Consider the following 11,809-nt stretch of genomic DNA (forward strand, 5'->3'; position numbering starts at 1 on the left):
AAAAAAAGTATATTTCAGTTGGTTTTTGTAAAATTACTTTCAGATTCCATATCAAGTATTCAACAGTGTACCTAGTACATGTCAGTCCTCAAGAAAATGCAAGTTTATGATTATTCTTTTTTGTTGCTGTTATATTGTTATTTATTACTACAAGTAATGCAAATATGCCTCACTGTGCATCCTAGGGTAAGAGACCATCAACTAACAAAATAAACAGAGGGGCAAAGCTTTACTAACAGAATCATAGATTAAAAAGCTATAATGGTAGAAAGTCATGCTCAGCCTAAAACAGTATTGAAGATGTGTAATGACAAAATGTCCTTCATGAAAATGGGAACACTGGGAATGTTCACAACCCACTGTTATAAAATTACAGGATCAACTTTGGCAATGTTGGCAAAATGTGGGTGGTAGACTGTTCAACAAAATCAAGTTAGAAATGCTAGTTTTAGCTTTTATATGTTGTCCTTTAGTAATTAAGAGTAACGCAGTGATGGGGCGCCTGGATTGCTCAGTCGGTTAAGTGCCCAACTTCAGCTCAGGTCATGATCTCACCGGTTTGTGATTTCGAGCCCCACATCGGGCTCTGTGCTGACATCTTGAAGCCTGGAGCTTGCTTCCAATTCTGTGTCTCCCACTCTCTCTCTGCCACTCCCCCACTCACACTCTGTCTCTCTCAAAACTAAATATACATTAGAAATTCGGGCCGCCTGGGTGGCTCAGTTGGTTGAGAGTCTGACTTCAGCTCAGGTCATGATCTCACAGTTCGTGGGTTCAAGCCCCGCGTGGGGCTGTGCTGACAGCTCAGAGCCTGGAGCCTGCTTTGTATTCTGTCTCCCTCTCTCTCTGCCCCTCCCCCACTCATGCTCTGTCTCTCTCTCTCCTTCAAAAATAAATAAAAAACATTATAAAAAATTTAAAAAAAATGAATAAAAAAAATAAAAGAGTAATGCAGTGAGCAAGTACTAGTAAGGGACACATAGGTGTTACACCAGCTGAAGTTTATGGAGTTTTGATACAGAATATCTTCTGTAGTTCCTATGAAAATATTAGATCCAGTAGAGGACAGCTCAAATTTTCTTACAAGGAGTATTTATTGTTAAATCTAATACATGATTTCCTGGATCAATTTTAACTTTTTGAAGGCTCAAAACTTGAAACCAAGGAAGGAAAAAGTCTTTCAGGAGATGAATGGACTATTCCTGATGGCCACACTATCTGTGTTTAAATGTTGAGTTGTGATTATGCCATACGAAGGGATACTGAGACACTAGGGGATATTGACGCAGCTGATGCAAGAAGCAGAGAGAACCCATTACTGTCAATGAGAAGACTATGAATTTGAGGATGAACAGATGTTAGACTTCTTTGAAATATGTGCCATGGTACTAATTACCAGTGTGAAAAATGAGAGAGGAGAGTGGGGGATAGCAAAATAGGTTTGACTAAGTTGGAACCATATGCATATTTAGAGGGGGAATGGGTGGAGGGCTATTTGAACAGAGAGCACAAAAGATGAAAATAAGTTTGGCATCACATCATATAGAGATTTTCAGTGTGGCTGTAGAACCTATGCCACAGAAAGTCCTTGGATAAAGATACATGATTTGATTTCAAGTCCTTAGGTACATTTTCTGTAAAACCAAGAATCCTGGGCAAATCCCATAGTGGGTGTGGAGTAAGCAATGGGTGAAGGAAAATAAATAATGAAGAGAGAAGGAAGTTTAAAACAAAAAAGCATCATAGAAAGAAGAATGAAACAGCAAAGATTCAAAATGATCCAAAGGAGGTAGAAAAAGGACACTCTAAATCAGGAGAAATGTATGCACAAAAACATTAATACAAACGTTTAGACACAATAACTTTTATTCCATATCCAGGTGGTAGGTTTAACCAGAGGGCTTCCTTGATTATGTCAAATAATTATACACTAGCATTTTATAAAAAGTGTATTTAAAAGAGCATCAAATGTAATGTTTATGATTTACCTGAATAGATCTTTGAAGAAAGGAAAAAAAAATGATACAAAAACTTTACTTATTTAGGAATAACATTTGACTTAGGCTTCACAGTAGTCCAGAGGAAACAAACAGGGAAGCATCGTTTACAAATTTTCATTATGCTTGGATACACTATTAATAAACTCTTCTTGCTGGAACATTCATTGCAATGTCATATCTATCAATACCAGCCTTCCAGCATTAATGCTATCAACAACAAAACAGTGATCACAATTTCACAACTGCTTATGAAGAGCTTATAAGCTTTAATTTGGTAGTGAGTTATAAAGATGGTCCATGACTCTCTTAATATGAACACTGTGTGTGTGTGTGTGTGTGTGTGTGTGTGTGTGTGTTTTCCAGGAACCAGGGTAAGAATTAAGAGGTTCCGATCCTAAATGTCTGTGTTTTGTTCACCACTTGAAAATGGAGAATAAATCCCATTATATAAAGATGTAAGTAAGAAACTTCTGAGAGGAAAAGTGAAAATGTCCGAGGTTAGAAATACCCAATTATTGAGTGGTTCCAACTACAGATATTTAAGGAAGGAGGTTAGTTTGATGCCTGACACTTCCACATGAATCTATTTTACTTCTCACTCTGTGATAAAAGACAAATTTTAACTCACTTAAATCCACAAAATGGGAACTTCATTTTACCTCAGCTGATTCATTTCCTTCAGTGGAAACATCTTTATTATAATGTGCTTTTGTTGGGATCAAAGGGGATTCTTAAGAGGGTCATTTAATTCTACAGAGACTTGTGATACTGGTGATGAGTTCTCAGAATATGCAATCAAAAATTGTAGTAGTATGATTAAAGTAAAATAACCTGTATTTTATTTGAAATTACATATTTCATTGGAGTATATATTGCAAGTTGCAAATAGTTAAGTCTCCAAAATTTTACCTGAAGATAGATTATTAGGGATTAGGATAAAATTTTATCTACTAAAGTATGTAATAAACAGTGTCTAGATTGCCAGGAACATCCCCCAAATTAAATTTAATCTACATTATTATTGACATATAATTTTGTGAAGGAAGTACAACATAATACTGTTGTTACTCTAAACACAGACATTTTAAAATAGAATTATCTTTTTAATACTTTTGATCTTGGGTGCTTGAGGTTCAATTAGATAAGAAGTGTCTGAGGATTCCTGTGGCTATTCTAAAGACAAAATGAGTGACCTTTTCCTTTTTTAAAAAAAAATGTTTATTTATTTTTAAAAGAAAGAGACGCAGAGCATGAGTGGGTGAGGGGCAGAAAGAGAGAGGGGGAGACACAGAATCCAAAGCAGGCTCCAGGCTCCGAGCTGTCAGCACAGAGCCTGATGCAGGGCTCAAACTCAACGAACTGTGAGATCATGACCTGAGCCAAAGTCAGGAGCTTAACCAACTGAGCCATCCAAGTGCCCCATGAGTGACCTTTTCTAAGTGCCTAGTGTATGTTGAAATATTGTGCTAGATGATTTACATAGGTTAACTAAATTAGACTTCATATTAACTCCAAAACTATACATTTTAACTTACTATAAAAGTGAAAAAAACACATATATTTAAGTAATCCATTAAGCCCCATAGATCTTAAGAGGTACATATAGAATTTTAAATCATGTTTGTCCATTGTTTATTTTCTGGATTTTGAGATTTTCAGACTCTTAGCATCTTAGGGTTCTGGATATTTATAATGACTAATTTCACTTCAAAACCTAACTTTTCTTTTCCAGGACACTGGATGAGAAACCTATCAGAGGACAACAAAGAAGGAACACCATGTCTTAAACTATCAAAGGAAGATCCACCAGCATCGTGTTTATATGATCAGCTTTGCCATCATCTCTCATTACCAAGGACTTACTATATGTGAGATGCTGTACAATGCTCTTTACACATATTGTCTTATTTGATCTCATAAAAATTATACAACTTAGATTCAACTATTATCCTTATTTAACTAAGATACTTAACAGTTTAGTAACTATTATCCCCTTGATCAGACAGGCTGATTCCAGAACCCATCTTCTACACTACTATGTTAAAATGCCATTCCTCCAACATCCATATGGAGGTACCATATATTTGTTTTAAGTTCTATTTCTTGTATCCTTCATGAGTATTTAAAGACCTCCACCCTGGAACTAATAGCAGAAGTTTCCCATTTTTGGTAAGGCACTTAGATTTACTCCCTTCTATTGTAATACCTTCCACTTGGGGCTTTCTTTCTAGGGGGCAGGTTTGATTACGTTTTCATCTAGATTTTCATGATGGGTATCAGACAGTACATATTGACTCTTGGTTATGGCTCAGCTCATGAGCTCGCAGTTTTGAGCTCCGTGTTGGCTCTCCACAGGCAGCGTAGAGCCTGCTTGGGATTCTCTGCTCCCTCTCTCTCTGCCCATTCCCCATTCATGCTGTCTCTGTCTCTCTCAAAATAAATAAATAAAACTTAAAAAAATTAAAGTTACACATCTGGGTTCAAATTCTAATTTTATGACATTGTCCAAGCTAGCATTTCTGCACTTTAGTTTTCTCACTTGCGAAAAACAAAAACAGAAAGAAGGTAAAGTAATGCTGTATTTCATCAATCCTGAATTGTACTTTTTCCTCCCACATTTCAGCATCTATGAAGATGAACATATCTTACAATCAATGATGTGGCATAGTTTAATTGACAATATCTCTACTTTCTCACTGGTACCCAAAATTATGTGTCTTAAAATTGACAGTGACTTAGATTTGACAAAATATAATGTGTTCTTTAATGATTATTATATTCACTTTGCTTGATGCCTTAACATCTAATTCTCAGATGATTTAGTTTAAGCAAATGTTTGTATATCCATTCCCTTGACAAAGATGTAACCTAGAAACTTCAGGGAAAGTTTTTTGTCCTACTAGGAAAGACACACAGAGACATCTTTCTGAACACTGTCATGTGACTTTTAGAATGGCTACAGCCATCTATTTTCCAGTTTGAAATTAAAAATACTAGCAAAGAATAATAGAACCACAAGAAATATTAGAAGCAGAGGCAGGAATCATGATTCATCAAGGGCAGAGCACTGTTCTTCTTGTTATATATGGCAATACATTTTCTTCTTACTAACAAAATACTGATCATGAATAATCAATGTTGTGTGTTGTGGAAAGGGTTTACTGTTACACTTCTGAAAATAAACTACATATCAATAAAGTTCAGTGTGGAGCCACTTTTTGAATATTTTATCAATAAATAGAAAAGAGTATATAGAAATCATATTTATCATATTTTTATGTTCATCATATTTGCACTGGAAACAAAATTAGAAAACTAGATGACAGGACCAGAGTTTTAAATGATTCTGATATTATATCAGATAAAAACAGTAACTGTAAGTTAGACTGCTTGGGTTTATAACTTGCCTTCAACTCTGCCAGCCCCAGTTTTGTCATCTATATCCAGGGTATCACTGATGTTTCTCATGATGATTCTTATTAGAATATAACGAGTTAAGACATGTCACACTTGGATTTCAAGATATAGTACAAAACTTTAGTAATCAAATGCATATGGACTAGCACAAATATAGACACAGAAGTCAATGTTACAGAACCAAGAGTCCAGAAATAAATCTACACTTCTATGCTCAATTAACCTATGACAAAGGAGGCAAGAATATACAGTGGGGAAAAGAATCTCTTCGATAAATGGTGCTAGGAAAACTAGACCACTACATGCAAAAGAATAAAACTGGACCACTTTCTAACAGCATACACAAAAATAAAATCCAAATGGATTAAAGACTTATATGTGAGACCTGAAACCATAACAATCCTAGGAGAGAACACAGGGGATAATCTCTGTGACATCTTTTTCTAGATGTCTCCTAAGGCAGGGGAAACAAAAGCAAATATAAACTATTGGGATTACATCAAAATAAAAGCTTTTGTACAGCAAAGGGAACCATCAACAAAACAAAAAGGCAGCCTACTGATTGGGAGAAAATATTTGCAAATGAAGTATCTGATAAGGAGTTAATATCCCAAGTATACAAAGAACTTATGCAACTCAACAGCAAAACAAGAAACAATCTGGTTAAAAAATGGGCAGAAGACCTGAACAGACGTTTTTCCAAAGAAGATTTATAGATAGCTAACACACATGAAAAGACATTTGACATCACTAATCATCAAGGAAATGCAAATCAAAACCACAATTAAGATACTACCTTAAACTTGTCAGAATGGGTAGAATAAAAAAGACAAAAATACACAAGTGTTAGTAAGAATGTAGAAATAAAATAACTCTCATGCATTATTGGTAGGAATGTAAATTGGTGCATCCGCAATGGAAAACAGTGTGGAGATTCTTAAAAATTAAAAATAGAAATTCCTTATCATCTGGTAATTCCACAACTGGGGATTTACCCAAAGAAAACAAAAGCACTAGTTTGAAAAGATATATGCACCCCTTTGTTTATTGCAGCATTATTTACAATAGCCAAAATATGGAAGCAACCCAAGTTTCCATCAATAGATGAAGAAAGAAGATATAGCATATACAATGGAATATTACTTAGCCATAAAAAACAATGAGATTTGCAACAACATGGATGGACCCAAAGGGTATCATGTTAAGTGAAAGAAGTCAAACAAAGGAAGACAAATAACATATGATTTCACTTACATGTAGAATCTAAAAAACAAAGCAAATGAATAAACAAATACAAAGCAGAAACAAAACCATAAATACAGAGAGAAAAATGATGGTTGCCAAAAGGGAGATAGGTAGGGGATGAGCAAAATGAGTGAATAGAAATGGGAGATTTGGGCTTCCACTTATGAAATAAATAAGTCATGGGAATAAGAGTTACAGTACAAGAAATATATCAATGTATTATGGCATATAATGACAGATGGTACTTACACCTGTGGTGAGCATAGTGTAATGTATAGACTTGTCAAATCACTATGTTGTGTACTTGGAATTAATGTAACATTATGTATCAACGATAGTGCAAAAAATATGGCACCTGGAGCAAAGTACTTGGCCCATATTAAACAGTAAAAAATGCTCACTATTATTACTATTAGGCCAATGAAATGTGATTTATTTTTATATATTACTTATGATTGCTTCAGTATTTGTCATGTGGGCAATCTACCATGCTGAAGAGGGGAAAAGTTTTAGGTTTAATTGGTAACAATAAAGTATGTTGTTAATGAGTTCAAAGGAGATATTGGGAGAAAAAAAATACAGAATATCTGTATTCCTGCAACCACAAGGATAAGTTAAACCATGAATACATTTGGGGTTTTATTAAATAAAGAAGAGGCTCTTTATGATATTGGATTGCACAGATGCCACCACTTATATTTTAGTTATGGCTTTCCCTCCGTGTGTTAATGGTATTACAAATTGATAGGCTATATGCAAGTGAATGAAATAGTAAGTAAACACTGAAAAAAAAATGAGATCTAGCTCATTCCATCTTAGGAGAAGACCAGGGGGTGGTTTGGGAGGGTTTGCACAAGGAACAAAGGATTGGTTACAATAGAATGAACATGGCTTTTAAATATAGCTGACCTGTGAACATGGGTTTGGACTATGTGAGTCATATTATACATGGATTTTTAAAATAAATCTATTACAGTAAATATATTTTCTCTCTCTTATTAGTTAATAGCATTTTTTTCTTAGCTTACTTTATTGTAAGAATATAGTATATAGTACATATAACACACAAAACATGTGTTAATCAACTATTTATGTTATCAGTAAGGCTTCTGGTCAACAACAGGCCAGAAGTTCTTGGGGAGTCAAAAGTTACACATAGATTTTTGACTTTCAAAGGTTCAGTACCACTAACTCCCAGGTTGCTCAAGGGTCAACTATAATAGGGATTATAATGAGTTTGCTTGTTCAAAAATTTGTTAGGTCTTGCAGAATTCTTGCCTCACCTGCAAATGCAGTTAAGTGTAAATAAATGGTTCATGGATACCTTCTTTAGTTGGTAATAACTTTATAATATTGTTGCTGCATAGAATTAAACCCTAGGAATGAGATTAGATGGAACCCATTCTTATGATGTGGTGGCTTTCGATAATTTGCTTTCCAATTTGTGTACCCTATCGTGAGGCATGTTTTGCCTGCCTCCGCTACCATCATCAAGTAGGACTAACCTTATTTTGAAAAGAGAATTAGTGAAAAGGAGGAAATGGAATTATTTAAAATATGTCACTTGCTATTTTTTCATTTGAAAAAAAACTCAGGTGGGGAATAGCTGACCAGACAGTTACAACTGTAATAGATAGATTTTAAATCACATTCAAAGACTTACCTCAATAGCCTTTTATACTCTGTCTGACTGGTTTTGTTTTCAGTTCAAGGTGCCACTTTATAGGTGAACTGGAGATAATCTACAGGAAAAAAAATAACACATGAAAAAGTATGAAAACTATTTCATAAGAAGAAACTGAAGGAAATTTGTGAACGTTGAGGTCTGAATAATATAATTTTGGGTCATAATAGAGCTGCTCAAATATTTGAAATGAAACTACTCAGAAATCTTAAAGATATATTTTATTACTATCAAATATAGGAATAATATTAATAATTGTAAGTCAAAGAGAAACACTTTCAACATCAATTTAAAAATTATAAAATACAACAACTATATCATGAGCTATTTAATAAGTTGCCAAGCATCTACCTCATCAATGAATTTATTAAAACAGAAGCTGGATGTCATCTGTTACGATAGCTGCAGAAGGCATTTCCATATTAGTGGATGATGCTAGAACAGATACCTTTGTATATCATTTCCAACTTGAAGTAAACAACTCATTTCATTCGTGTCTATAATCTATAAGATGTTACTCTAGATTTAGAAATGCAGAAGTAAAGCCCACAAGAAGCTTTAGTCTAGATGTTAAGCCAGATCATTCAGTAAAATTTCAAAATGATAGAGTGCTACACAAATGTTATGGAAGCGTAGAGGTGGAACAACAATTTGAGAAGAAATGGAGATAATGTGGTCAGTCCTGAAGAATATGTACAGGAGATAGGTGAAAAGAGAGCAGAAAGATACTCTATAATATCAGATGAAGTAAGAGAAGAAAGATACTCTATAATTTCTATTCAATATATATCTGTAATATATCTTTGTTCTGTGCACCTGGTAATAGAGCAAGAAGAAGATTTAAGAATGTGGATTGTCTATACCATGGTTACCTTTAATTCTGTGTGTGCATCTACCCTAAATTAATTCAAGTACCATTAAAACAATAAACAGTAGAAAGACAAATGTCAGCAGCTTTGCAGCTTGCAAACCACAGGAGAAAATATGTAAATAAAATCCCACTAATAATTGCTTTTCTTAGAGCATTGAAATTTAGAAACTAAAAACTATTATCTTGTCCAATTAAAAAAATCCCCAATAGTTAATAATTCTTTGCATGTCTCAGTTGCCATAAAAGATGTTTGTGAAATTCTTTAGTAATGTGAGAATAATAATGAGATCCCTTTATGACAGGTGTAGCAAATATCATAATTTTCTAATGGATTCCCTCTATAAAGTGAATTGTGTTGGGAAGTATGGCTTAAAAAGTCAAATCATTGGAAATATAGCAGGAAATACATATCACAATTTCTATGGAGCTGTCCCTATTTCAAATATTATTTTAATGTAAAATATGTGTTTTAATTTCAAGTTACAAAAGGTGGTTACAGAAGATATTCCTTAATGATTCTCACCTCCTAAAAGTCACAGCCTTGAATAGCATCCTCCAACAGTGAATAGGACTGGGCTGTGTAGCAATTAGGATACCATGAAAGTGACAACATCTGACATCTGGTCATAAAAAACATTGTGGCTCCTGCTTCCCTTTTTAGGATCACTTGCTCTGAGGAAAGCCATCTACCATTACATGAGGACATTCAAGTTGCCCTGTAAAGAGAAACCCAAGGCAAGGAACTAAGGCCTCCCGCTCACAGCCAAATGAGTCAGCCATATTGGAAGTGAATTCTCCAGCCCAGTCAAGCCTTCAAGTGACTGCAGTTCCAGGTGACTTTTGGTTATAACATCATGAAAGGCACTGTGCCAGAACCAACCAGCTAAGCTGCTCCCAAATTCCATACGCATGCGCTCACTCGAGCGCACACACACACACACACAAATATGAAAATAATTATTTTTTAATAGCTTTATTGAGATGTAGTTACATATCATAAAGTTATCCAGTGTAAAGTGTCCAATTTAGTGGTACTAAAATAGATTTACCAAGATGTGCAACCATTACCATGATCTGATATTAGAACACTTTTATTATCCCCAAAATAAATGTTTACCCAACAGCAGTCACTCATCACCCCCTCACCTCATCACTTTTTGCTTCTCAGCTCTCAACCTTAGGCAACCACTGAGTTATTTAGTTTCTAAACAGAGAGACATTCTGTCTCCATGCTTATTATGGGCATTTCACATAAATAGAATGATACAATAATGTGGCCTGTTGTCACTGGCTCATTTCACTTAAAATAATGTTCCTGAGGTTCTTCCATGTTGTAGCATGTATCACTTCATTTTCATTTTACAAAATTATATATTCCCACTGTATATCATTTTTTGCTTATCCTTTCATCAGTTAAATATTTGAATTGTTTCTACATTGGGCCATTGTAAATAATGCTGCTTTGATCACTTATTTATAAGTTTTTGTTTGTTTTTGTTCTTTTTTACTGGAAATATATTTTCCTTTCTTTTAGGTGTAAGCCTAGGAATGAAATTCCTGGGTCATATAACTCCATGTTGAAGTTTTGAGGAACTTCCAGGCTGTATTCCGAAGTGGCAGCACTGTTTTACGTTGCCACCAGCAGTGTATGATGGTTAAATTTTTCCACATCCTCACCAAAACTTGTTATTACCTGCCTTCTGAAATTTGCCTTACAAATGAGTGTGAAATAGTATCTGACTGTGGCTTTGATTTGTATTTCCCTGATGACTAATCATGTTGAGAGTTTTTCTCTGGGTATTAACCATAGGCATCTCTTCTTTGTACATATCAGTATTCAAATCCTGGCCCATTAAAAAAAAATGGGTCATTTGTCTTATTATTGAGTTGCTCATTATTTTAAGTTCTAAATTTTCAAGTAATTTGGTAAATGGTAAAAGATAACTAACATATGCATTACTTCTACATTTTCTTAGAGAAAATGTGATGCTGATGCATTTTAATTGATCAGAAGGAAAATATACTGGTTTGCTAGAGAAAAAAATGGCATTACTGTATTCTTAGCACTGGGATTCATAAACATTTAAAGTTAAGGTATAAAAAATAAAGAAAATTTCATCAGAAATAGAAATAAAAACATAATTCAAATACATATGCTTGCTTAGGTACTACATTGATAATTATTGATGATCCAAGGAAATTTCCAAAAACTCATTATCAACCACAACAATTTTTTCAAATATAAGAAAGAACTGAAAAAGTTTGATATGTTTTTATAAATATTTTCATCTAGAAATTTTCAGTGCATCATCTAGACCTTCCTTTGTTTATATGAAATAAAGAATATTTAGCATAAAACAGAGAACTGCATTTCATGCCTTTAAAATGCATGTCTAATAAACTCATGTTTTTCTTTAAAAAGTTATAATTCAAAATGGGATGATTTTGAATGATATAAATTATTTGGTCAGTGCTATTCATTACGTTCAGATTTAGAAACCAAATTACGTTAAGCATTTTGCAAATCTTTATTGATATTTGTATTTGAAGAAAAAATTCATTTAGTATGGTTTTAAAAAGTTATTTCTATAT

General features: G+C 34.0%; 1 long non-coding RNA gene across 1 annotated transcript in view; it reads right to left on the bottom strand.

Annotated features, from left to right (window-relative positions):
• The window catches only part of LOC123385127, a 113,897-nt gene extending 105,495 nt beyond the window's left edge, over positions 1 to 8,402 (bottom strand). Inside the window, exon 1 of the long non-coding RNA XR_006597273.1 lies at positions 8,326 to 8,402. This is a non-coding gene — a long non-coding RNA (uncharacterized LOC123385127). The remainder of the gene's footprint in view (positions 1 to 8,325) is intronic.
• Between the last annotated feature and the right edge of the window lie 3,407 nt (positions 8,403 to 11,809).

The sequence above is a fragment of the Felis catus genome, chromosome A1 (assembly GCF_018350175.1).
Source record: "Felis catus isolate Fca126 chromosome A1, F.catus_Fca126_mat1.0, whole genome shotgun sequence".
Taxonomy (NCBI): Eukaryota; Metazoa; Chordata; class Mammalia; order Carnivora; family Felidae; genus Felis; species Felis catus.